The sequence below is a fragment of the Macaca mulatta genome, chromosome 14, assembly GCF_049350105.2.
Source record: "Macaca mulatta isolate MMU2019108-1 chromosome 14, T2T-MMU8v2.0, whole genome shotgun sequence".
NCBI classification, from domain to species: Eukaryota; Metazoa; Chordata; class Mammalia; order Primates; family Cercopithecidae; genus Macaca; species Macaca mulatta.
In genome coordinates this window covers 130581796-130609008 of record NC_133419.1, presented here as the reverse complement: position 1 = coordinate 130609008, position 27213 = coordinate 130581796, and the positions used below count along the sequence as shown (strand labels likewise).

The window sequence follows — 27213 nt, the reverse complement described above, 5'->3', positions numbered from 1 at the left end:
GGCTGAGGCAGGAGAATGGCGCAAACCCGGGAGGCGGAGCTTGCAGTGAGCTGAGATCCGGCCACTGCACTCCAGCCCGGGCTACAGAGCAAGACTCCGTCTCAAAAAAAAAACCAAAAAAAAAAAAACAGTAAGGACCATGAGATGGGCAGCTTTTGCTGGATTACCGGGTTGGCCCAATCTAATTACATGAGTCCCTAAAAGTGGAGGAGGAGAATGAAGTACTGAGATATGCTACAGCATGGATGAACCTTGAAAGCATGCCAAGTGAAAAAAGCCAGTGACAAAAGAGCATATGCTGTGTGATTCCATTTATAGGAAAAGGCCAGAAGAGGAAAATACATAAAGGCAGAAAGCAGATTAGTGATTACCAAGGGTTAGGAATGAGTGACGGGCAAGAATAAAAGATAACTGCTAAAGGGCACAGGGTTTCTTGGGGATAATGAAAATGTTCCAAACTTGGTTCTGGTAATGGATGGATGTATAACTCCATGAATATACTAACAACTATCAAATTGTACACTTTAAATGCATGAATTACATGGTATGCGAATTATATCTTCACTATGGCTATTACTAAAAACAGTGGAAGGAGGCCAGGTGAGGTGGCTCATGCCTGTAATCCCAACACTTTGGGAAGCCAACGTTGGGAGTTCAAGACCAGCCTGGCCAGCATGGTGAAAACCCGTCTCTACAAAAAGTACAAAAAAATAGGTGGGCATTGTGGTGCATGCCTGTAATCCCAGCTACTTGGGAGGCTGAGGCAGGAGAATTGCTTGAACCTGGCAGGCGGAGGTTGCAGTGAGCTGAGATTGCACCACTGCACTCTAGACTGGGCAACAAAGTGAGACTCCATCTCAAAAAAAAATAAAATAAAATAACAGTGGAAGAAAGAAGGAGGCAGAAGAACATGGTTGAGAAACATGTGACGATGGGGAAAGGGGCAGAAGAGTTGCCGGCTTTCAAGATAGAATAAGGAGACCAAGAGCCAAGGAATACAAGTGGCCTCTAGAAAGGAGAAAAGGCAAAAAGGACTTCTCTGTATGGCTTTCAGAAACAGGCATAGTCCTGCCGATACCTTGATTTTAACCCAGGGAGACTTCTGTCCAACTTCTGACTTCTAGATTGTGAGATAAAAAACGTGTGTTGTTTTAAGCCACCACATTTGTAGGAGTTTTTGTTTCTGTTTTTGTTTTTTTGAGAGTCTCACCCTGTCACCCAGGCTGGAGTGCAATTGTGCAATCTCAGCTCACTGCAATCTCCGCCTCCCAAGTTCAAGCAATTCTCCTGCCTCAGCCTCCCAAGTAGCTGGGACTACAGGTGCCTACCACCATGCCCAGTTAAGTTTTTGTATTTTTAGTAGAGAATGGGTTTCGCTATGTTGGCCAGGCTGGTCTCAAACTCCTGACCTCAGGTGATCCACCCACCTCACCCTCCCAAAGTGATGGAATTATAGGTGTGAGCCGTTGCACCCGGCCTGTAGTAGTTTTTTTTATGATGGGCATCAACTGAGAGAGAGTGGTAAGGGAGGTAACTGAGAGAGTGGTAAGGGAGGTAACTGAGAGAGAGTGGTAAGGGAGGTAACTGAGAGAGTGGTAAGGGAGGTAACTGAGAGAGAGTGGTAAGGGAGGTAACTGAGAGAGAGTGGTAAGGGAGGTAACTGAGAGAGAGTGGTAAGGGAGGTAACTGAGAGAGTGGTAAGGGAGGTAACTGAGAGAGTGGTAAGGGAGGTAACTGAGAGAGAGTGGTAAGGGAGGTAACTGAGAGAGTGGTAAGGGAGGTAACTGAGAGAGTGGTAAGGGAGGTAACTGAGAGAGTGGTAAGGGAGGTAACTGAGAGAGTGGTAAGGGAGGTAACTGACAGAGAGTGGTAAGGGAGGTAACTGAGAGAGTGGTAAGGGAGGTAACTGAGAGAGTGGTAAGGGAGGTAACTGAGAGAGTGGTAAGGGAGGTAACTGAGAGAGTGGTAAGGGAGGTAACTGAGAGAGAGTGGTAAGGGAGGTAACTGAGAGAGTGGTAAGGGAGGTAACTGAGAGAGTGGTAAGGGAGGTAACTGAGAGAGTGGTAAGGGAGGTAACTGAGAGAGTGGTAAGGGAGGTAACTGAGAGAGTGGTAAGGGAGGTAACTGAGAGAGAGTGGTAAGGGAGGTAACTGAGAGAGAGTGGTAAGGGAGGTAACTGAGAGAGAGTGGTAAGGGAGGTAACTGAGAGAGTGGTAAGGGAGGTAACTGAGAGAGTGGTAAGGGAGGTAACTGAGAGAGAGTGGTAAGGGAGGTAACTGAGAGAGTGGTAAGGGAGCTAACTGAGAGAGTGGTAAGGGAGGTAACTGAGAGAATGGTAAGGGAGGTAACTGAGAGAGTGGTAAGGGAGGTAACTGAGAGAGTGGTAAGGGAGGTAACTGAGAGAGTGGTAAGGGAGGTAACTGAGAGAGTGATAAGGGAGGTAACTGAGAGAGTGGTAAGGGAGGGTAACTGAGAGAGTGGTATTGGGGGGTAACTCAGAGGTTGGTAAAGGAGGTAACTCAGAGGGTGGTAAAGAGGGTAACTCAGAGGGTGGTAAAGGAGGTAACTCAGAGGGTGGTAAAGGAGGTAACTCAGAGGGTGGTAAAGGAGGTAACTCAGAGGGTGGTAAAGAGGGTAACTCAGAGGGTGGTAAGGGAGGTAACTGACAGAGAGTAGTAAGGGAGGTAACTGAGAGAGTGGTAAGGGAGGTAACTGAGAGAGTGGTAAGGGAGGTGACGGAGAGAGAGTGGTAAGGGAGGTAACTGACAGAGAGTGGTAAGGGAGGTAACTGACAGAGAGTGATAAGGGAGGTAACTGAGAGAGTGGTAAGGGAGGTAACTGACAGAGAGTGGTAAGGGAGGTAACTGAGAGAGTGGTAAGGGAGGTAACTGACAGAGAGTGATAAGGGAGGTAACTGAGAGAGTGGTAAGGGAGGTAACTGACAGAGAGTGGTAAGGGAGGTAACTGACAGAGAGTGATAAGGGAGGTAACTGAGAGAGTGGTAAGGGAGGTAACTGACAGAGAGTGGTAAGGGAGGTAACTGAGAGAGTGGTAAGGGAGGTAACTGACAGAGAGTGGTAAGGGAGGTAACTGAGAGAGAGTGGTAAGGGAGGTAACTGAGAGAGTGGTAAGGGAGGTAACTGAGAGAGAGTGGTAAGGGAGGTAACTGAGAGAGTGGTAAGGGAGGTAACTGAGAGAGAGTGGTAAGGGAGTAACTGAGAGAGTGGTAAGGGAGGTAACTGACAGAGAGTGGTAAGGGAGGTAACTGAGAGAGAGTGGTAAGGGAGGTAACTGAGAGAGAGTGGTAAGGGAGGTAACTGAGAGAGAGTGGTAAGGGAGGTAACTGACAGAGAGTGGTAAGGGAGGTAACTGAGAGAGAGTGGTAAGGGAGGTAACTGACAGAGAGTGGTAAGGGAGGTAACTGAGAGAGAGTGGTAAGGGAGGTAACTGAGAGAGTGGTAAGGGAGGTAACTGACAGAGAGTGGTAAGGGAGGTAACTGACAGAGAGTGGTAAGGGAGGTAACTGAGAGAGAGTGGTAAGGGAGGTAACTGACAGAGAGTGGTAAGGGAGGTAACTGAGAGTGGTAAGGGAGGTAACTGAGAGAGTGGTAAGGGAGGTAACTGAGAGAGTGGTAAGGGAGGTAACTGAGAGTGGTAAGGGAGGTGACTGAGAGGGTGGTAAGGGAAGTGACGGAGAGAGAGTGGTAAGGGAGGTAACTGAGAGAGTGGTAAGGGAGGTAACTGAGAGAGAGTGGTAAGGGAGGTAACTGACAGAGAGTGGTAAGGGAGGTAACTGAGAGTGGTAAGGGAGGTGACTGAGAGGGTGGTAAGGGAAGTGACGGAGAGAGAGTGGTAAGGGAGGTAACTGACAGAGAGTGGTATTGGAGGACTGACAGAAGAGATGACAGAAAATAGTCATCTAAGTGCAAAAGAATGAATGAGCCAGAAAAATATAATATAACTGCCAAACAGAATTAAAAACACATAACAGAAATGAGAACACCTTCTCCCCCATCTAGATGGCTACTATGAGAGTTCCACTTTTTTATTAGAAAATATTAATTATCCCACTGTTGTGCAATTTTTTTGCGACTGAGTGAAGATCATCTGTTATAAGTTTGGTGAATGATTAGATCATAATCCTAACCACAAATGATTTCTGCATTGGGTTATTAGCAAACACTGTCCTCAAAAATGAATGCAATGGGCTGTTTCAGTCTTAAGCCATGCAAAATAAAATAAAATAAAATAAAACTCAATTCTTGCAAAATCACCTGTGATTATTACTCAACCTGTAAGATAAGACCCAGCTCAAATGTATTCACCAACATAGAGTATACTGCTAAAATAACAGAGTCCCCTTCAGAGGAATCCTCCCCAAGCTCTTTCGTAGTGTATTAGCCAGGGTTCTTCAGAGCAGCAGAACCAATAAGAGATTAGATATATATTTATTTAATAGGAGACATACTGTGGGCATTGTTTCATGTGATTACGGAGGCCAAGAAGTCCCACGATCTGCCATCATGAAGCTGGATCCAGGAGAGCCCATGGTGAGTCAGAAGTCAGAAGGCCTGCGAGCCAGGGGAGCTGATGGAAATCCTGGTATGGGTCCTGAGGCCTCAGAATCAGGAGCACAGCTGTCTGAGGGTAGAAGAAGATGGATGTCCCACCTCAAGCACAGAGAACAAATTCACCCTTCCTTCACCTTTTTGTTCTATCCAAGTCCTCAATGGATTGAATGACACTCACCCATGTTGGTGAGGGTGATCTCTACCCAATCTACTGATTCAAATGCTAATCTCTTCCAGGAACATCCTCACATCTGGGTGTACCACAGACACACCCAAAAATAATGTGTTACCAGTTATTTGAGTATCCCTTAGCCTAGTCAAGTTGACACATAATATTAATCGTTATACTCAAGGATGGCCCTGTTGGATACAAATAAGGAAAACTCTCCTAGCAGAATCCTGGGGCAGCCATACTGAACTTAATCCACGCTTAAGGAAGTAGTTAACAAACCCGGTGCACATTAAGTTTGCTGGCCCTATGATCTACTTTATTGTCTTCCTCCAGCAAGATGTGCTAGAAGATCTGGGCAAGTGACCTCTGTAGGTTGCTCTTTTTTTTTTTCTTCTTTTTAAAGAGTTTTTTTTTTTTTTTAATTGTGGATATTCTAGTTGTCTTTCATCATTTAATACTTTTTGTACCCTAGAAATAGAACATACACATATTTAATTCATACGAACTGAAGTGGGCTTGAGAGAGGGAAGTATAAGCATCATTTGACTAAGCAAATTAATGCCCAGAGTAAGCAGAAGACAGAAGACACAAACGTGTCATTCTCTCAGTTGGTCTGTTCCCAGGTGCCTCTTATGGTGTGGGCATCTAGCAGTCTGAGTCCAAGCCTAGAGGTCCTACATGCAAGCCAATGACTTTCTCTGGGGGTCAATAGAAGGATGAGCCATCTGTTCCAATGCTGCAAGGTAAATTCTCTAGGTTGGACTTACTGAGAGACAGAACATCAGCCTCCAAGGTGGCTCATAAATGCAATATATTGTGCCTTATGGGCAATATAAGAGATCTTCAACGGTAATCTTGACTATACATGATCTTTGATTTGTAATGCACATTTTAAATTTTTAGAGAATTTTCAATTTTACTAATAGAGCAGAAAACAAAAAATAAAAAGGCTAAATGAAACCAAGTATGGAAGCAAATGGCATGTAAAAAGTAAAGTCGAGGTTCCTCTTCAAAGAGACTTTCCTCCCTGTCTAATTAGGAATAAATAGTAACTTCTCTTAGAAGCAAAATTTATTCAAAGACATGTGCTAACATTCTCAGACATCTGCTAGCCATAATAAAGAAATCAAGGTACTTTGTGTTCTTAGCTCCCACAACGTAGCCTAAATATTTGCCCTGGCATGCTTATACAGGTCCAAGCAAGCATTAGGTCATAGCCTGTTCCTCTTCCTTATTTGGAGGTATTTTTACATTTCTCAGCATCCCACAATTTACTGCCTCCTTCCTTTATTATCCTCTGCCTTTGCCTCTTTTAGAAAGTTCTAAGCTGCTAGCCAATCGGGACAAATAGAGAATGTGGGGTCCCATTCCAGGCAATGGAAACTGTACACAGCAGTAGGGTAGATGTGTCAGGTTATAAATAACCCTGTCTCCTTTGTTCGGTGTACTCTCGTGGCAAAACTGCTGGTGAGTGTGCCCTTTCTGCAGAAAGTAAAAATGGCCTTGCTGAGAAAATTAAATTTATGTTCAAGTGCTATTTATTTGTGGCACTGGAGAACAAGCATTTCTAACAGGCATGTGAGACATGTTAGAACATACATGTTCTAAAGTTGATAGAAAGGGAAGGAAGGACCAAGGCATCGCAAATATTCATGATTCACTAAATATACATGAGAGACATTAAGCCCTTGACATTGTTGAAGCCTTACATCAGCCACTCATAGTTGATATCATTCTAACCCCGCTTGTCCTTTGCCCCCAAAATGCAAATGAAATTGAGACCTACTCATCAGGCTGATTGATGAGATACAGCTACTGTCATGCATACATGTCCCTGTGTACACTGGTTCCATACACCTTTCATCTGTTGGATCCCTTGCTCAAACATCACCTCTGATCCTTATAACCACACTATCAGAAAGAAAAACTGGCACAGCAAGGGGAAAGACAGGAATATGAACATTGTGTAATCCAGATTCAGGTAGTATGGTCCTTCTACCCTGCTTGCACCTTATCCAAAGGGTGTTAATCTACCTCACTCTTTCCTCTTACTTCTCAGTGAGTGTTTTAAATTTTTTAATAAATTGTGGGATTCTAAATACTTACTTTGGCCCGTGGGTCTTTCCCTGAGATAGCTTTGCCTAAGGCCTAGGCGGCTACCATTGCCCCAAGGTAATTTCTCATACAACAGGAGCTGACCTTAGAACCTTTGCAAAAGATATGATTGTTTTGTTTTGAGGGCTGTTACATTTGTCATTTAGCCCATAGATTGCAAAATTATATGCAACTACATCCAGACCTGATCAATTGAGATTCTCGAAATGAAAGATAGATGTAGTAGCTGGTCATGTCTTTTACTTGTTTCTCATTGAGTAGGCAAGGTGTCTACGTGGGAAAACTGCACTATGCTAGACAAGAGAATTTATGAAATTAGACTATGGAAAGAAATATGCATGTGCTCTACTATGAGATTGTCCGCCTGGTAGATCTCCTTCTCCTGGAAACTGCCCCATAGCATCCACATATCTGGCATGAAAGCTGCATTTTCTTATAATAGTCCCATTGCCTTGATTTTAGTTGATTGGTTTAGGGATGAGTACTCAAACTAAGCTAAACCAGTAAGTCTCTTTCCTGGGATTTACAAATTTAGAACCCCCCAAAATTGAGGTTAATTCCTCTTCAATATATAGACTTGTATGGTGTATTCCTACAGATTGGAGTATATAGGCATACTTTGTTTCATTGTGCCTCACCTTATTGCACTCTGCAGCTTCTGCATTTTACACAAATTGAAGATATGTGTGGCAACCCTGCATCAAACAAGTCTATTGGAGCCATTTTCCCAACAGCATGCGCTTACTTTATGTCTCTATCACATTTTGATAATTCTCACAGTATTTCAAACTTTTTCATTAATTATTACAACTGTTATGGTGATCTGTGATCTGTGAACTTTGATCACTATTGTAATTGTTTAGGGGCACCACAAACCACACCCATATAAGATGGTAAACTTAATAAACATGTGTGTTCCTACTGATCCACTGACCAGTTGTTTCTAGTCTCTCTGACTCTCCTCAGACCTCTCTATTTCCTGAGACACAACAATATTGGAAATTAGGCCAATTAATAACCCTAGAATGGCCTCCAAGTGATCAAGTGAAAGGAAATGTCACACGTCTCTCACTTTAAAACAAACCTAAAATTGATTAAGCTTAGTGAGGAAGACATATCAAAAGCTGAGATAAGCTGAAAGCTATGCTTCTTGTGACAAAACAGCCTTAGATTGGAAGGAGATACATTTAGGACTTTCATAGCTAGAGAGAAGAAGGCAGTGGCTAGTGTCAAAAGACAAGCTGACTCTCTTGTTAGGGGCTAAAGCAGCTGGTGACTTTAAAGTGGAAGCCAATGTTCATTTACCATTCTGAAAATCCTAGAGCCCTTAACAATTATGCTCAATCTATTCTGCCTGTGCTCTATAAATGAAACATCACAGCCTGAAGGAGAAAGCACATCTGTTTACAGCATAGTTTACTGAATATTTTAAGTGCACTGTTGAGACCCACTGCTCAGAAAAAATTCCTTTCAAAGTATTACTGCTCTCCAGCAGTGCAACTGGTCACCCAAGAGCTCTGATGAAGATGTACAAGATTAATGTTGTTTCCATGCCTGCTAACACATTGTCTATTCCGCTGTCCATGGATTACAGAGTTATTTCTACTTTCTTTTTTTTTTCTTTTTTTTTTTTGAGACGGAGTCTCGCTCTGTAGCCCAGGCTGGAGTGCAGTGGCCGGATCTCAGCTCACTGCAAGCTCCGCCTCCCGGGTTCACGCCATTCTCCGGCCTCAGCCTCCCGAGTAGCTGGGACTACAGGCGCTGCCACCTCGCCCGGCTATTTTTTGTATTTCTTAGTAGAGACGGGGTTTCACCGTGTTAGCCAGGATGGTCTGGATCTCCTGACCTCGTGATCCGCCCATCTCGGCCTCCCAAAGTGCTGAGATTACAGGCTTGAGCCACCGCGCCCGGCCTCTACTTTCAGGTCTTATTTAAGAAATACATTTCAAAAGGCCTTAGCTACCATGTATAGTGAGTTCTCTGATGGATCTGGGCAAAGTGAAAACTTTCTGGAAAGGATTCACCATTCTAGATGTCATTAAAAACATCCATGATTTGTGGGAGGAGGTCACTATATCAACATTAACAGGACTTTGGAAGAAGCTGATTCCACCCCTCATGACTTTGAAGGGTTCAAGACTCCAGCAGGGGAAGTAACTATAGATGTGCCAGAAATAGCAAGAGAACTAGAATTTGAAGTGGAGAACTAGAATTTGAAGATATGATTGAATTGTTGCAATCTCATAATGAAACTTGAACAATAAGGAGTTGCTTCTGATGGATGGGCAAAGGAAGTGTTTTGTTTTTTGAAACGGGGTCTTGCTCTGTCACCTAGGCTGGAGTGCAGTGGTGCAATCATAGCTCACTGTAACCTCAAACTCCTCGGCTCAAACAATCTTCCTACCTCAGCCTCCCAATTAGCTAGGAGTACAGGTGCATGCCACCACATCTGGCTAACTAAAAAAAAATTTTTTTCGTGGAGATAGCATCTCACTATGTTGCCTAGGCTGGTCTTGAACTCCTGGTCTTAAGTGAGTCCCTTACCTTGACTTCTCAAAATACTGGGATTATAGGCATATACCACACCCAGCCAAAAATAGTTTCTTGAGATGGAATCTACTCAAGATAAACATAAAGGTGAAGATGCTGGGAACTTTGTTGAAATGACAACAAAGAACTCAGAATATGACATAAAGTTAATTGATAAAGCAGCAGCAGGCTTTGAGAGGAATGACTCCAATTTTGAAAGACATTCTACTGTGGGTAAAATGCTATCAAACAGCATTGTATGCTACAGAGAAATCTTTTGTGAAATAAAGAGTCAATTGATGCATCAAACTTCATTGTTGTCTCATTTTTTAAGAAATTGCTGTAGCCACCCCAACCTTCAGCAACCATTTTGCTCAGTCAGCAGCCATCAACATTGAGGCAAGGCCCTCCACCAGCAAAAAGACTATGACTCGCTGAAGGTTCAGATGATCATTAGCACTTTTTAGCAATACAGTATTTTTAATTTTTATTTTTTTTAGATATAACGCTCTTGTACACTTAACTGACTATAGCAGGGATGTCCAATCTTCTGGCTTCTCTGGGCCACACTGGAAGAAGAATTGTCTTGGGCCACACATAAGATACACTAACACTAGCAATAGCTGATGTGCTAAAAAAAAATTACAAAAACATCTCATAATGCTTTAGGAAAGTTTACAAATTTGTGTTTGGCCACATTCAAAGCTGTTCTGGGTTGCGTGTAGCTTGCGGGCCATGGATTGGACAATCTTGGATCACAGTATAGTGTAAACTTAACTTTTATATGTACTGAGAAACCATAAAATGTGTGTGACCCACTTCATTGTGATGGTCTGGAACTGATCCCACAATATACCCACATACTCTGAGGTATGCCTATATTGGGATTTCAACCTGATCCCTTAGGTTCTGGAGCCAGATTACTTAGATTTGAGTATCAGAAGAACTCAGTAAATCTTAGCTATCTTTACTCTTTACAAGTTGGGATACAGTTTTTTTTTTTTTTTGAGATGGAGTCTTGCTCCATCACCCAGGCTGGAGTGCAGTGGCGTGATCTTGGCTCACTGCAACCTCCGCCTCCCGGGTTCAAGCAATTCTCCTGTCACAGCCTCCTGGATAGCTGGGACTACAGGTGCCTGCCACCATACCCAGCTAATTTTTGCATTTTTAGTAGAGATGGGGTTTCACCCTATTGGTCAGGCTGGTCTCACACTCCTGACCTCAGGTGATCCACCCACCTCTGCCTCCCAAAATGCTGGGATTCCAGGCATGAGCAACTGTACCCGGCTAAGATAAAGTATTTTATTTTTCCCAAATATGACTTCAACATTTATTTTTTGAGCATATACTATATTCCAATCATTAAGTTAATCTTAGAAGAAAAATAGTAGATATGATTGCTGCCTTCATGGAACTTATGGTTTAGCAAGGAGGCAGACATTATATAAATTATCAGATATATGCTTATCACAAATAAGCATAAATATGAGCTGCAGACAGTCCCCAACTTGAGATTTTTTTACTTTACAACAGTGTAAAGTGATAAATATACAAAAGAAACTGTACTTTACCTATCTATACAACCATTCTATTTTCCACTTTCACAATAAATTACATGAGATATTCAATACTTTACTGTAAAATAGGTTTTGTGTTGGATGATCTTGCCCAACTGTAGGCAAATGTAAAGGTTCTGAGCACATTTAAGGTAGGTCAGTGTGATGTTTGGTAGGTTAGATGTACTAAATGTTTTTTTGGCTGGGTGTGGTGGTGGTTCATGCCTTTAATCCCAGCACTTTAGGAAGCCGAGGAGGGCAGTTAACTTGCAGTCAGAAGTTTCAGACAAGTCTGGGCAATGTGGTGAAACACCATCTCTACTAAAAATACAAAAATCAGGTGGGCATGGTGGTGCACGCCTGTAATTCCAGCTACTAGGGAGGCTGAGGCAGGAGAATCGCTTGAACCCAGGAGACGGAGGTTACAGTGAGCTGAGATTGTGCCACTGCACTCCAGCCTGGGAGACAGAGTGAGACTCCATCTCAAATAAATAAATAAATGCATTTTTGACATGATATTTTCAACTTACGATGGGTTTATTGCAATATAACTCCATCATAAGTTGAGGAGCATCTGTATAAGAAGTGCCATGAAGCTCAAACAGAAGGTGGTATGAGAGGATATAATCAGAAGACCAACCTAGTCGTCCTTAAGAAAGCAATGATTGAAAGATAAGAGTTAGGGGAAGTTGGAGAAAGCTTTTCAGGTGAGGGGATACGTGCAAAGGCCCCAAAATGGGAAAAACTCTGGTGACTTAGGAAATGAAAATAGGTCAGTTGGCTTGGATATAGTGAGAGGAGGAAAGTGGCCTGAAAGGAGGCTGCAGAGATGGGGACCAAATCATGTAGGACCTTACAAAAGGAGTAGGATCCCAAAGACTCAAGGTCTTGGGGGTCAGGTTAAGGACTTTGGATCAGGATGGTAGTGGTTGAGAAAGGAGAAAAGTGGCAACAATTAAGATATTATTTGGTAAAAGGGAAAGAATCAAGCATTTATCCTGCTTTCCTATATAAACAATATCACTAGGTAATCAAATAACCAAAAAGGGGCAATTTCCCTTGGTAGAAACATTGTACAATAGCTCGTAAATGAAGAATGATAGCATTATATCACCACTTAAAAACTCCTAATGAATGAATTGATCTAGGCTTTTCTCATCAATGGCTGCCAACATCACAAAAAGGAGGACACGCATACACCGTGTGTCTCTCAGTGGAAAAGTACACTGCCACCTATAAAGTAACATTGCCAAAAATTAAACTTGAATTTGATAAAACATTTAGACCCTACTGCCAAATTACACAAAATGCAGATAAGGGAACATAAATACACCACAGGGATGCAGCTGACAAAATCCAGATTGTGGCAAACACTATAGGGCAAACAACCTAGTCCCTTTTTAGAAATGCTGGGAAAAAAAGAGAGAGGGAAAACAATGCAGAGGACTTAACCGCTATACCAGCCAAACATGGCACAGCTCCTCATTGAAACTGCAAAAAAGAAATATATGGCAGATCCGTACACACAGAAAGTAGCTAAGTTAGTGGTTCCTAGGGCCGAGGAGTTGGGGGAAAATGGGAGTGACTGCTAACAGGTATGTGTTTCTTTCTGGGTAGTGAGAACGTTATAAAATTGATTATGGTAATGGTTGCACGGCTCTGTGAATATGCCAAAGCCATTTAATTGCGTACCTTAAATGGGTGAATTATATGGTATGTGAATTATATCTCAAGGAAGCTGAGATATGTATATGCATGTGTCTATATATGTGCATCTAAATGTAAAAGAAGAGACCTGAGGATTCAAAGGATATCAGCTAAGGAATGGAGTACAGTATTTCTACACAGAAGAAATAATATACATAGTGGAGAAAGAGCATAGCATTTTAGAAGATGTTAAAAAAAAAAAAAAAAAAAAAAACTGCTGGTAGTGGTGGCTCATGCCTGTAATCCCAGCACTTTGAGAGGCCGAGGCGGGCAGATCATAAGGTCAGGAGTTTGAGACCAGCCTGGTCTCAAATGTGCTGAAACCCCGTCTTTACTAAAAATACAAAAATTAGCTGGGTGTGGTGGTGTGTGCCTGTAGTCCCAGCTACTCAGGAGGCTGAGGCAGGAGAATCGCTTGAACCTGGGAGGCAGAGGTTGCAGTGAGCCGAGATCCCACCACTGCATTCCAGCCTGGCGACAGAGTGAGACTCTGTCTCAAAAAAAAAAAAAAAAAACAAAGAAAAGAAAAAACAAAACCGCCTCTGCAACTGGCATGTTTCCTGAAAAAGCATAGTCAAGAGATGAAGCTCAAGACACTGAAAGGTCCCAGATTGCGTAGTGGTGTGAAAGCCATGCTAAGGGTTTGGGACTTTATCCTGGGAGCAATAGGAAGCCATTGTTGGCTGACATGACTGCTATGCATTACAACTCTGGCGACCACGTAGAGAATGAGGAAAAGGGAGAATGCATTTGGGAAACCACATGAGTGGTATTATAATTCTCCAGGCATAAGCTAGTATCATTTTATTTTAGGACGGCGGCAGTGGAGAGGGACAGATTCAACAGGACTTGTTGATGGATTGGAATTGAGATACAATAATGAAGTAGCAAAGTCAATCTGCTCCATTGGGTAAATGGTAAAATGTGAACACCAGAAGATGTATAAATTTTAGGGTAAGAGAGTAAATTTAATTTTTTATATATGTAGTTGTATAATCCTATAAGGAAGCAAGGGCAGGTAGAAAGCATTCATGCCTTAATGCTAATGCTTTTGGACTAAATAACTAAGTTTCCATTCAGTTCTAATGGTCTTCCACAAGGAAGTGCCATCTTTTGCAGAATTTAGTCCCCCAGACAGCTCGTGGCTGAAATATAACTCCTGGAATTTGCCTGGAATTTGAATTCCTCAGAATCATCCACACCGGGTTAATAATTAAAGGTTCCTCACACTGTCTACATTTGTTTGTTTCACCTGTGTACAGGATTCTGATTTCACAAAATCCTCCCAGCAGTATTATTTAACCTAATGTCAAAGAAAGGTGTGTATATTCCAGCAACCCAGAGGCAAGTCTCTACCAGCTCAAGAAGGAAAAAGGTGGGAGGCTGCAGAAGCCACAGAAACTGACCCTGCCCAGAGCCAAAACAGACAAGAGGGCTCCTGCAAAGTTAATCTTCTTTGAATTTTTTCTCACACCCTCTCCAAGCATCTAGCATTGAACTCTTAAGGGCCTCACAGTCACCTGTTAGTTAATAAAATCTTCAGATCTGAGGTGGGGGTGGAGTGGAAGGATGATAAAATATTTAAATGTTAAATGAGAAAGAAAAGCAGGAAAAGGCTCAGCCTGTAATCCCAGCACTTCGGGAGGATCGCTTGAGCCCGAGTTCACACAGCAAGACCCATCTCTACAAAAAAGTTTTAAAATTAGCCAGGCATGGTGGCACGCTTGTAGTCCTAGCTATTTGGAAAGCTGAGGCCAGAGGATGCTTGTGCCCAGGAGTTTGAGGCTGTATTCAGCTATGATTGCACCACTGCACTCCTGGATGGCACAATGAGAGCCTGTCTCCCAAAAAAAATTTTTTAAGTGGGAAAAGCAGAGGAGACAAGGGAATAATCTAAGGGAAAAAAAGTTTTTAAATGATAAAAGCCATGTATGACAAACCCGCAGCTAATATCACACTAGACAGGAAAACATTGAAAGCCTTTCCACTAAGATCTGGAGCAAGACAAAGATACACATTTTCACCACTAAGATCTGGAACAAGACAAAGATACACATTTTCACCACTCCTATCCAACATAGTTCTGGAAGGCTTCACCAGAGCAGTTAGGCAAGAGAAAGAAATAAAGGGCAACTGAATTGGAAAGGAAGAAGTCAAATTATCCTTGCTTGCAGATGACTTGTTCTTATATTTAGAAAAACCTAAAGACTCCATCTCTCAGAACTTTGATGAACGAATTCAGTTAAGTTGCAGGATACAAAAATCAATTTCTTTTCTTTTCTTTTTTTTTTTTGGAGACGGAGTCTTGCTCTGTCACCAGGCTGGAGCGGCACCATCTCGGCTCACTGAAACCTCTGCCTCCTGGGTTCAAGCGATTTCTCACCTCAGCCTCCTGAGTAGCTGGGACTACAGGCACATGCCACCGTACCCAGCTAATTTTTTTGTATTTTTAGTAGAGACGGGGTTTCACTATGTTGGCCAGGCCAGTCTTGAACTCCTGACCTCGTGATCCGCCTGCCTCGGCCTCCCAAAGTGTTGGGATTACAGGCGTGAGCCACCGTGCCCAGCCTAGTTGATTTTCTATATACTAACAGCCATCAATCTGAAAAAGAAATCAAGAAAACAATCTCATTTACAATAGCTACAAAAAAGCAAAATAAAATACCTAGAATAAATATAAGCAAAGAAGTGAAAAATCTCTACCCGGAAAAGTATAAATATTGATGAAAGAAGATGAAGAGAACCAAAAAAAAAAAAAAAGAAATCTCATTGAAAGAATTAATATTGTTAAAATATCCATACTACCCAAAGCCACCTACAGGTACAGTGCAATCCCTACCAAAATATCAATGACACTCATCACAGAATTAGAAAAAACAATCCTAACGTTTGTATGGAACCACAAAAGACCCTGAAAAGCTAGGGCAATTCTGAGCAAAAATAACAAAGCTAGAGGCATTCCTCTACCTGACTTCAAGTTGTACTACAAAAGAAAGCAAATTTTTGTGTCAGTGTAGTAGTTGAAGAGCTGCCACCGCAGCCCCTGGAGAAACACTTAGAAAAGACTTGCCTCATGGTCTTTATTGACTGACTATCCTGTTAAAGGCACTGGAAGAGGTAGATAGGATTTGACTACTTCATTTCCACCCTGATTCTCGTCCAGTTGCTTACCACCTACATAGATTCTCACATATTCTTTACCAGGGCCCCAGCTCCTGCCCTTTCCTGAGCCCTGCTCTGTGGCCGCCAGTCCTCTCCCAGGTAAGCATTTCGCCTTCTATCTCTTCCCCTCTTCAAATCTTAGTGCAAAAGTTTCTGGGCCTAATTCGCATCTTTCTGATTTTTCTCATCTCTGAAATGGGAATAATAGAAATGATAGTGGGAATAATAATAGAAACTTGTGATAAAACCTGTGCATTACAGTTGCTGTGAGGATTAGATAATATTATACATACTTGAAAACTTGTTGGAAACTGCGAAGGACTATAAAAACAGAAGTTGTTTTTATTGCCTTTATTCCTAAAGAAGATTTCAAGAGTCAGGGTGTTCAGGTGCTTGGCTGCTTGTCTCTCAAAGAGTGAATTAATGTGAGATGCTGCCAAGTGTTTCAAAAGGAAAATCCACTCTACTTCAGCGGGACGTCCACCCACCTCGCACAGAACCCTCTGGAAAGAAGTCTTTCGGTTTGCAAGCTGGAGGTGTGGGAAAACACAAAGCGCCCAAGGTGCACCTGCCTGCACCCCGCCCGCCCCCAGGCACCTGGGGCGCTGCCGCCTGCAGGCCCGGGCGCCCGTATGACCTCCGGGGGCGGTGCGGAGAGCGCTTGCCCGCCCGGCCAGGGGAAACCAAGACTCAGGGCCGTAGGAGTTTTAACTCCGAGGTTGATTGATTTTGCAGTTGACCAAGAACTTCAAAACCCCCGGGCGGTACCGGTTACTTCGCGATGGCCCGCACACTTCCTCCGGGAAGGCCAGGGAAGTAAGTGATGGTGTAGTAAAAATGACAGATGCACGGTTGTGGAAGAAGTTAGGTATACTTTTGGAGCAGCTCTAGGTGTCCCTGTGTTGGAGGAACGAGAGGGACCTGGGAGTCCATTTCTCCACTCATCTCAAGAGCCGCACGTCCTGCCAGGTCACCGAGGCAAGTGCTAGAATGGCAGACAGCAAGCACTGCGAGGAAGCCCGAGGAGCCACGCACTCCAGACACCCGCCGCAGGTCGCAGTCCGCCCACGACGGGGGCGCGGGCTCACCTGTCTGCGGGGCGGCCCTTGGCAGGCCTGTTTCCATGGGTGAACAATGGGCACCCTACCAACTAACCTCTCTCGCCGAAGAGGGGCTGAAGTGTTTCGATTTCGACCTTGCTACAAAACTACCCGAGAAAATAGGAGTTATGTTTTTAATTCGATAAAAAAAACATGCTGTAAGCGTGACTCCTGCGGAGAAATGCTTCTCAGGTGTGATTGGGAAATTGGGTAAGAGGACGGCTTAGAGGAAGGACAAATGGGACAGGGCTTACGGGGCATATGAACGTAAATCTGCACCTGTGAACACATATGCAAAAATACAGTGTCAAAACTCACGGCCTCTCTGGGTCACGCAGGCTCTACCGTCTAAGGAGACGGAGTCACCCACAGTGCAAGTCCCGACGGTCAGGAGGGCCCATTTTCTGCGCTTGCGCAATCATCACGTTTCCCCTCCCCGCCCTGAGCCCCGCCCCCGAGCTCGCTCCGCCCCGCCCCCTTCTCCTCCCCTTCCCCAGTCAGGCCGCCCGCGCAGAGCATTGTGGGACACAAACAAAGTGCCCCCAAACAGGCTGTAGTGAGCGGAGCGGCAACGGCGGCGGCGCCGGCCCGCAAGCGCGCGGCGGCGGCTCCCTCCCAACCTCCCCCTCCCCTCCCCTCAGTCCCCTTCCCCTTCCCCACCCCGCCCCGCTGGGAACACGCGAGCCGTCGCCGCGCTCCCCAAACAGCCGCCTGCCCTCGGCCAACCGTCCCCAACGGCCGCCCGCGCGCGGCTCCCGGGCCCCCTGGCTCCTCCCCTCTGGCCCCTCCGAGCGCTGGGGTGCTTCCCTCCCCGCCTCCTCGCACTCCCACCTCGCGGGCACGCCGGTGGGCTGTGCCGCCATGCCCCAACCACAGGCTGCTCACGGGCCTAGGCGCGGCGGCCCGAGATAGGGGCCCCTGAGCCTCCCGGGGGAGGAGAGAGGCAGCGAGCCGCGCGCTCCGCCCCCTCCCCCCGGGCCGCCGCCGCCGCCGCCGCCTCGCCGCCCCAGCCTGGCGGGAGAAGGAGGAGGAGCAGCAGGCCTCCGGGCCCGGCGCCGCCGCCCGCAGGTAACGGGGAGGGGAGGGCGGGCTCCGGTCGCGCGGGGGGCGGCCCCTGCACGCTGCCCGGGTTTGACACCGCGTGGCCCCCACCTGGCGCCGGAGGGAGTGGAGAGCGGGTCTGTCACCCTGGTCCGCGCCGGGAGACACCCCACGGGATCCCCTCGGTGGCATTTAATCCTTCTGGGAGGAGACCGGCCTTGGGCCCCACGGTCCCGGAGCAGTTACCCCGACCTTCCGGGGAGCTGCCTGTCCTTTGCACGCTCATTTGCCCAACACCCTAACCCGGAGCGGCCGGAGGTGTTGCCACCTCTCACCTGGTCGAACCCGGGAGGTTCAGACCTGTTTTTTTTTTCTCCTCCTTTCCCCTTTTGCTTTTTCTCTGGTACAGGAAAGAAAAAGATGGCACTTCTTTAAAAAAAAAAAAAAATATATATATATATATATATATGTATGTGTATATACACACACACACACACACAAACACCTTTTTTTCTTTCCTTCCTGAGGATCACTCTGCATCTAGTCGTTTTATTGCTGGCCTAATCAGAAAAAGGGGTTACCTCGAGAAATGACAGGTACGTTAGAACTGATTAAAGGAAATTGCGTCCATGTGAGTTCTATGAATCCAAGCAGAATTTAGAATAAAACCCTGTAATTGTGTGCTTTTTTTGGAACTTACAGAAATGAAGACAAAAACTTAATTTCTTTTTTAGCATGTAAGTAGATAATGTCTTGAAGTCAGGAAGAAATTCTCTGTAACTTCCACTTATTTTCTTAGTGTTTTATTTGAAGATCGGCTAATACCGGAAGCAAGCTGCACAATTTTGATTTCCTTTTCTCTAGGTGTTCAGTTGGAATTCTTGGGTTTAAAAAATACTGTATAAATCTTCATTTCCCCCATTACTTCACTGGGACTGTCAGTGGATTAATAATAATTTTACCTAATGTAGTTCCCCCTTCTCATAGAATGTGAATATAATGAACGTTGTACTGTAGTTTTGTATTTTGGGATTATTAGTAATATATTGATTATGAAAACCAGATTTATTTATTTTGTGCAGTACTGCTTGGCATTTTTGCATTTGTACTTAATTCTCAGAACAACCTAGTGATGCAGATATTGTTACTTGAATTTTATAGAAGTGACAAACTCAGTGATACGAAGAATTATAACTTGCCTTAAGGACACACGAGTAGTAAGATAGTTTAGATTTCAACCCAAATATAATTCCGGTGTAGGTGTACTTTCGGGTACTTTCTACTGTACTTCTCAATAGAAGTACAATTTTATTAACTTTGTTATGAAAAATTTTAGTCTTGCAGAGGTTGGTTCTATACAGTTGTGATCGGTTATTCATGCAATGAATAAAAATGCTAATCAATGCAATGAATAACCAATTCAGTGGTTCGCATTTTTGCCATATTGTTTCCCGTCTTTCTCTGTATGTGTGTAATTATTTGAAAGTAAGCTGCAAACACCTTAATCCTCAAATGTTTCAACACGTGTTTCCTCAAAATAGGGACATTCTCCTACTAACCCCAGTATCATTATTAATGCCTATTAAAATTAACAACTCCATCTTCAAAATTCCTCAGTTGTTCCAAAGTGTCTTTGAGGGTTCCGCCCCCAGCTGTAGTCAGTCAAGATTCATGCATTGATTGCATTTGGTGATTAAGTCTTTAGTGTTTTTTGTAAAATGAAGAGTATCCATCCCCTCTCCTTTTTGCAGGGGAAATTGAATAGGATGAATGTTCCCTCCCTCCTTTTTTCTTGACACCTAATTGACCAAACCAGTTGTCTTGTAAAATATACCCACATTCTGGATTTGTGCCCTCCTAATGTCATTTCATTTATTCCTCTTTCTCCCCGAATTTCCTATTAACTGGAAGTTAGGTGTAAAGGAAGGCTTAATTAGCTTAAAGTAAAACTTCCTTTGGCAAAAATATTTAATAGGTGATGCTATGTACCTCCTATTGCATAACATAGGAGGCACATAATGTCAGATTCCCACACTATTAATGATGCTAAATGTGACCATTTGATGAAAGTCTGACTGCTGATCTGTTGTAAAGGTGTGGTTTGCCAGCTTGTGATTAACATGTAATCTTGGGGTAATACTGGGACACTAAGCAAATACCCAGGTTCTGACAACCTTTTGCCTAGCACCCATGATGACTTTTGCTTAAATCAGTTGTTTTATTGGAGATTCTCTCTAAGGAAGAGATTTCCTTCATTAAATGCAGGTAAATAAACTATTGTTCTTCCCCAAAATGCAAATTAAATGTTAAATTTAATCTCTTTACTTTTCAATATTCAGAGTAAAGAGCTGGAGAAATAGCCACCCCCATTGATGACATACAAGATGTTTTTTGGGGGAGGGGTGAATGATACCACTTCAGACTCTGATGGATTTTAATTTATTCCTTGTTTTATAACCAGCTACAGTCATTTTTCTTTTTAATGACCAAATTGTCCCAGATTTGGTCAGTAGGATCCATTTCAGGCAGACTCTTGTGTGTTTGACACCCCTGCGCCCCGTTAACCTTGGAGTGCTTTCTGACACAAGTTACTCCAGGGTCTGTCTTATCCTTTCTTTGCTCACCTCTGGAAAGGGCTGTTTATCCAAGGAGTCTTGGTTCTTTTTAGTGAGAAATCATATATAGAAACCAAGTTCTGGATGTTTTTCATATTCATTGCTGCTGCAGTATCTTTGCTTCTAGGTGCTTTGAGAGGAGAGAACTAAGAAAAAGTTTTTTGCTTGTTTAATCATGAGTTCAGAGTGATATTCCAGTTCCTATTTAGCAAGCAGACTTTTTCTTCCTTGACTCTATGTTTTTCTTGTCTTAAATGAAAATCTTGGTATTTAATTCAATTAATAAGCTGGCCAAGCACGGTGGCTCATGCCTGTAATCCCAGGACTTTGAAAGGCCGAGGCAGAAGGATTGCTTGAGCCCAGGAGTTCAAGGCCAGTCTGGGCAACATGATGAGACCCCATCTCCATAAAAAATTAAAAAATGAACCAGGCATGGTGGTGTGTGCCTTTGTTCCCAGTTGTTCAGGAGGCTGAAGCAGGTGGATTGCTTGAGCCCAGGAGGTTAAGGCTGCAGTGAGCCATGTTCATGCCCCACTGCACTTCAGCCTGGATGACGAGTGAGACCCTGTCTCAAAAAAAAAAATTAATAAACCTATTTACTTTCTCCCACTGTATACATAAAATCATTTTAAAATTGTAGTGCTGGTATTACTAATATCAATAAGCTTCATAAAGTTTAAGATTTCTTTGCATTTTCATATTTAGACTGTATTGTGTGAAGAATGTATAATGAGTACTGCGTCACTTGAAATACTTTTCTTTGGTTATGCTACCAATTTGTTATGGTTCATAGGTTTCAGTTTTTACTTAGGATTTTATTTTTGAATATGTAAAGTATGTAAATAGTGTAGACGTCAAAATAATGTTTTAAAACTCTATTTGGATTAGGCCAGGCGCGGTGGCACACGCCTGTAATCCCAGCACTTTGGGAGGCCGAGGCGGGCGGATCACGAGGTCAGGAGATCGAAACCATCCTGGCTAACATGGTGAAACCCTGTCTCTACTAAAATTAGCCAGGTGTGGTGCTGGGCACCTGAAGTCCCAGCTACTCGGGAGGCTGAGGCAGGAGAATGGTGTGAACCCGGGAGGCGGAGCTGGCAGTGAGCCGAGACCGCGCCACTGCACTCCAGCCTGAGCGACAGAGCAAGACTCCATCTCAAAAACAACAACAAAAACGGTAGTTGGATTAGCCAGACATGGTGGCACATGCCAGTAGTCTCAGCTACTTGGGAGACTGAGGCAGGAGAATTGCTTGAACTGGGGAGGCAGAGGTTGCAGTGAGCCGAAATTGCGCCACTGCACTCCAGCCTGGGTGACAAAGCAGGACTCCGTCTCAAAAGCAAAACAAAACAAAACAAAAAACAGCGATACTTGGATAAACCTCATTAAAATTACTTTTTAAAGATGAAGTAGTGTTTATCTTTACCATCCTTTTAATATCTACTACATTCTCATATCAAGCTCAGAAGAATTAGCAGTAAGACAAATATGTTATGTGAAGCCACATAGAAGTACTTTTAAATTTTAAAATTAGATCCTGCTTCCTCTGGCAAAGAGAAAGAACTAAGACTAATTTTTAGAAGTTAGCAGAGAAGTGGATTCCATGCTTACTTTTTTTTTTTTTTTTTTAAGAGACAGGGGTCTCACTGTGTTGCCCAAGCTGGAGTGCAGTGGCTATTCACAGACTCAGTGCTGCTACTGATAAGCATGGGAGTTTTGACCTGCTCTGTTTCTGACCTGGCCCAGTTCTCTCCTCACTAGGCAACCTGGTGGTCCCTCACTTCCAGGAGGCCACCATGTTGATTCCTAATTTAGTGCAGACACCCAATTGGCATAGGATACTACAGCCCAGAACTTCTGGGCTCAAGCGATCTTTCTGCCTCAGCCTCTTGAGTAGGTGGGACTACAGACACACACCACTGTGTCCGGCTCTTTTTGTTTTTTAAATAGAGATGATTTCTCACTATGTTGTCCAGGCTGATCTCTCAAACTACTGAGCTCAAGTGATCCTGCTGCCTTGGCCTCCCAAAGTGCTAAGATTACACGCATAAGCCTATAGCCATAGGCCTAGATACCACATTTTTAAATAAAAATTTCATAAAAGTAGAACTGTAGCTTTTACTTAAATCATGTCTTTAAAGAGGCATGTAGTTGGTAGAGGTTTTATGACTCCATCTACTTTTTGAACGTTTTTTTGTTTGTTTGTTTTTGAGATGCAGTCTCCCTCTGTTGCCCAGGCTGGAATGCAGTGGCTTGATCTCGGCTCACTGTAGTGCACCGCTGTCCCCTAGGTTCAAGCGATTCTCCTGCCTCAGCCTCCCTAATAGCTGGGATTACAGGCGTGTACCACCATGCCCAGCTAATTTTTGTATTAGTAGAGATGGGGTTTCACCATGTTGCCCAGGTTGGTCTCGAGCTCCTGACCTCAAGTGATTCACCTGCCTTGGCCTCCTAAAGTGCTGGGATTACAGACGTGAGCCACCGCATCCAGCTGACTCCATCTACGACAAAACTGGAATAAATATGCTTTGTACAGATAAAAAGGCATTTGGATGTGTGATCAGTGGAGATAACACATTTTGTTTGGGTTGGACCGAATTTGATAGAAATTCATAATTACGTGATCTCAAATGAAGTTTTAAGAGGGAGCAGTGTTCTGCTTACTTTAGATGTAAAGTAAGCAGAGCACAATTAGGCAATTTATCAGCCTCCTGTCAACCAAGTGCTGAAAAGCAAAACTGTGCGTGTAGTGTGTTTTCCTGTGTTCATCCTCAGTGTCAGGTCACACTAGCTGGGACTGGTGTTACAGGCGGTAAAGGAATTTACCAAGGCAATTGTAGGTAAAGAAGGGCAGATTTATTAAAGAAAGTATGAAAGTGGGTTGGTTGCAAGGGTGCAACGGGCAGATCAGCAAGAGAGAAGCTGACTGCCAGGAGACAGTGGCTTGCTGGGGATTTTATAGGATGATGCTTCTGCTGTGTGCTGCAGAGAGGGCTATGTGCAGTACTGATAAGGCCAAGGTTGCAGTGAGCTAGCTTGCATTTTTCTGTCAGCCAAGAGTCTGGTGATAAGTTGAGTGCGGAAAACTTGTGAGTTATTTGTGCAGGAGGGCTGTGTGTCTTGGACCATGAAGAAAGGCAGACTTATACCTTATCTGCTTTTTCTTTTTGCTGTGCCCTTTTCCCACCAGCCTGACTCCTTTTCCCTTATTAGGACTCCACAATCACTGCTTTCAATAATAGAGTGAATATCTAGTTCCATTAGGGAGTGGAGTGGGAAGATGGAGAATGCTTGCACTTGGACCCATTCACCCTCATTCTGCCTTTAATCTCAGTAAAATACATATACTACCCAAGGTTCTTAGAACACATAAGGTGATGAAAAAGAGTACTACAAACAGTTGCATGGGTATGTGTAGCCATGTAGCAGCTAGAACCTGTTGTGTAAGCTGAATGAACTAATGCAGTGTTGATAATGATGCTAACATTTGTTATGCCCTTTCTGTATGCCAGCTGTGCTGAACATTTTATACGTTATCTTATTTAAATCTCACATTAACCCTTTGACATTGCTACTAGTATCTTATTTTGCAGTAAGGAAACTGATACCTAGAAGCATTAAATGACTTGCCTAGAGTGTCACAGTAAGTGGCCGGCCCAGGTTTCAAACTCAAGGCTGTTTAGAGTTAGCACTTAGCTGCTTTGCTCCACCTCACAACTAAATGTAACCAGTCATAAAAATTGAATATATTTTCCGTCACCATGAATAGGGAACTACAGGACAGATGCTGTAACAACCTCAAAGATTACAATGGAGATATGTTATGAAAAATGTGTCATTAGGCGATTGTGTCGTTGTATAAACTTCATAAAGTGTACTTAGACAAAACTTGATGGTATGGCCTACTCTACATCTAGATTATATGGTATAGCCTATTGCTCCTAGGCCACATATCTGGACAGCATGTTACTGTACTGAATGCTGTAGGCTTTTGTAACACAGTTGAAAGTGTACGTATATCTAAGCATATCTAAACCTAGAAAAGGTGCGGTAAAAAAATGGTATTAACAGGGTTGGGTGTGGTGGCTCATGCCTCTAATCCCAGCACTTGGGGAGGCTGAGGCGCGTGGATCACCTAAGGTCAGGAGCTCGAGACCAGCCTGACCAGTATAGTGAAACCCCGTCTCTACTAAAAATACGAAAATTAGCCAAGTGTGGTGGCATGCACCTGTAGTCCCAGCTACTCGGGAGGCCAAGACAGGAGAATTGCTTGAACCTGGGAGGCGGAGGTTGCAGTGAGCCGAGATCACACCACTGCATTCCAACCTGGGTGACAGAACGAGACTCTGTCTCAAAAAAAAATAATAATATGGTATTATAATATGGGACTCTTGTGGTATTTGTGGTCTATCATTGAGGGACACATGCCACGCATGATTGTATATCATTTTCCTTTCTAATAGATGTGGGAGTTTCTGATCCCTTGCTTCAGAAACTGCATTTAGATACCGCTTTAAAAGGCATTTTAAAAGTAGAGTATCAGAAATCAAGATGGATTGATGGATGGATAGGTATGTGATGAAACAATTACAGTAGAATGTTAATGGTAGGATCTACGTATGGCTATTCAGGTATTCAACTATAATTTTTCTTTTTTTTTTGCTTGTTCTTTGATTTTTTTTTTTTTTAATTTTGATAGTTTTGGGGGAACAGGTGGTTTTTGGCTATATGGATAAGTTCTTTAGTGGTGATTTCTGAGATTTTGGTGCACCCGTCACCTGAGCAGTGTACACTGTATCCAATGTGTAGTCTTTAATCCCTCACCCCACTTCCACCCTTCCCTCCAAGTCCCCAGAGTCCATATGCTTTTGCATCCTTGTAGCTTAGCTCCCACTTATAAGTGACAACATACAACATTTGGTTTTCCATTCCTGCGTTACTTCACTTAGAATAATGGCCTACAACTCTATCCAAATTGCTGCAAAGGCCACTATTTCATTCCGTTTTCATGGTGTAAACCACATTTTCTTTATCTGCTCATTGGTTGATGGGCCATATTTTTGCAATTGTGAATTGTGCTGCTATAAACCTGTGTACATGTGTCTTTTTCATATGACTTCTTTTCTTTTGGGTAGATACCCAGTAGTGGGATTGCTGGATCAAATGGTGGTTCTACTTTCAGTTCTTTTTTTTTTTTTTTTTTTTTTTTTGAGGTGGAGTTTCGTTCTTGTTGCCTAGGCTGAAGTGCAGTGGCGCAATCTCGGCTCACTGCAACCTCTGCCTCCTGGGTTCAAGCAGTTCTCCACCTCAGCCTCCCAAGTAGCTGGGATTACAGGTATGCACCACTACGCCGGCTAATTTTGTATTTTTAGGAGAGATGGGGTTTTCCATGTTGGTCAGGCTGGTCTCGAACTCCCGACCTCACGTAATCCTCCCGCCTCAGCCTCCCAAAGTGCTGGGATTACAAGCGTCAGCCATCGCACCCAGCGTACTTTAGTTCTTAAAGGAATCTCCATACTGTTTTTCATAGTGGCTGTACTAGTTCACATTTCCACCAGCAGTGTGTAAGTGTTCCCTTTTCACTACAGTCATGCTAATATTTATTATTTTTTAATTTTTAAATTATAGCCATTCTTATAGGAGTAAGGTAGTATCTATCTCATTGTGGTTTTAATTTGCATTTTCCTGATAATTAGAGATGTTAAACATTTTTTCATGTGTTTGTTGGCTGTTTTTATATCATTTGAGTATTGTCTATTCATGGTTTTTTTTACCCACTTTTTGATGAGATTGGTGGGGTTTTTTGTTTTTGTTGTTGTTGTTGTTGTTTTGCTGGTTTGTTTGTATTCCTTGTAGATTCTGGATATTAGTCCTTTGTTGGATGCATCGTTTGCAAAAATTTTATACCACTTTGGGTTGTCTGTTTACTCTGCTGATTATTTCTTTTGCTGTTTAGAAACTTTTTAGTTTTAATTAGGTCCCATTTATTTACTTTTGTTGCATTCACTTTTGGTTTCTTGGTCCTGAATTCTTTGCCTAAGCTAATGTCTAGAAGAGTTTTTCTGATGTTATCTTTAAGAATTTTTAGGATTTCAGGCCTTAGATCCACTTGGGTTGATTTTTATATAAGCTGAGAGATGAAGATCTTGTTTCATTCTTCTACATGTGGCTTGCCAGTTATCCCAGCACTGTTTGTTGAATAGGGTGTCCTTTCTCTACTTTATGTTTTTGTTTGCTTTGTCAAAGACCGGTTGGCTGTAAGCATTGGGCTTTATTTTTGGGTTCTCTATTCTGTTCCATCAGTCTACATGCCAGTTTTTACACCAGTACTGTGCTGTTTTGGTAACTATAGCCTTGTAGTGTAGTTTGAAGTCAGGTAATGTCATTCCTCCAGATTTGTTCTTTTTGCTTAGTTTTGCTTTGACTATGTAGGCTCTTTTTTGGTTCCATATGAATTTTAGAATTTTTTTTCTAGTTCTGTAAAATGATGATAGTATTTTGATGTGAATTGCTTTGAATCTGTAGATTGCGTTTAGCAGTAAGGTCATTGTCACCATATTGATTCTACCCGTCCATGAGTTTCCATTTGTTTGCGTCATTGATGATTTGTTTCAACAGTGTTTTGTAGTCTTCCTTGTAGAGATC

At 43.2% G+C, this 27213-nt stretch overlaps 1 protein-coding gene and 1 long non-coding RNA gene across 26 annotated transcripts in view; one reads left to right on the top strand and one right to left on the bottom strand.

Moving 5' to 3' along the window:
- The window catches only part of LOC144334496 (uncharacterized), a 47905-nt gene extending 30050 nt beyond the window's left edge, over positions 1–17855 (bottom strand). For both annotated transcript variants that reach the window (XR_013404431.1, XR_013404432.1), the window contains exons 1-2: positions 17744–17855; positions 4469–4641 (exon numbers count right to left, since the gene is read on the bottom strand). This is a non-coding gene — a long non-coding RNA (uncharacterized LOC144334496). The remainder of the gene's footprint in view (positions 1–4468; positions 4642–17743) is intronic.
- The window catches only part of ZBTB44 (zinc finger and BTB domain containing 44), an 85903-nt gene continuing 76119 nt past the window's right edge, over positions 17430–27213 (top strand). For 20 of the 24 annotated variants that reach the window (XR_013404430.1, XM_077964688.1, XM_077964687.1 and 17 more), the window contains exon 1: positions 17430–17980. The gene's annotated coding sequence lies outside the window, so the exon portion shown is untranslated. Of the gene's footprint in view, positions 17981–18432; positions 18550–27213 lie in introns of those variants that run through there. The other 4 variants (XM_077964700.1, XM_077964699.1, XM_077964684.1 and 1 more) reach the window with 3 other exon arrangements.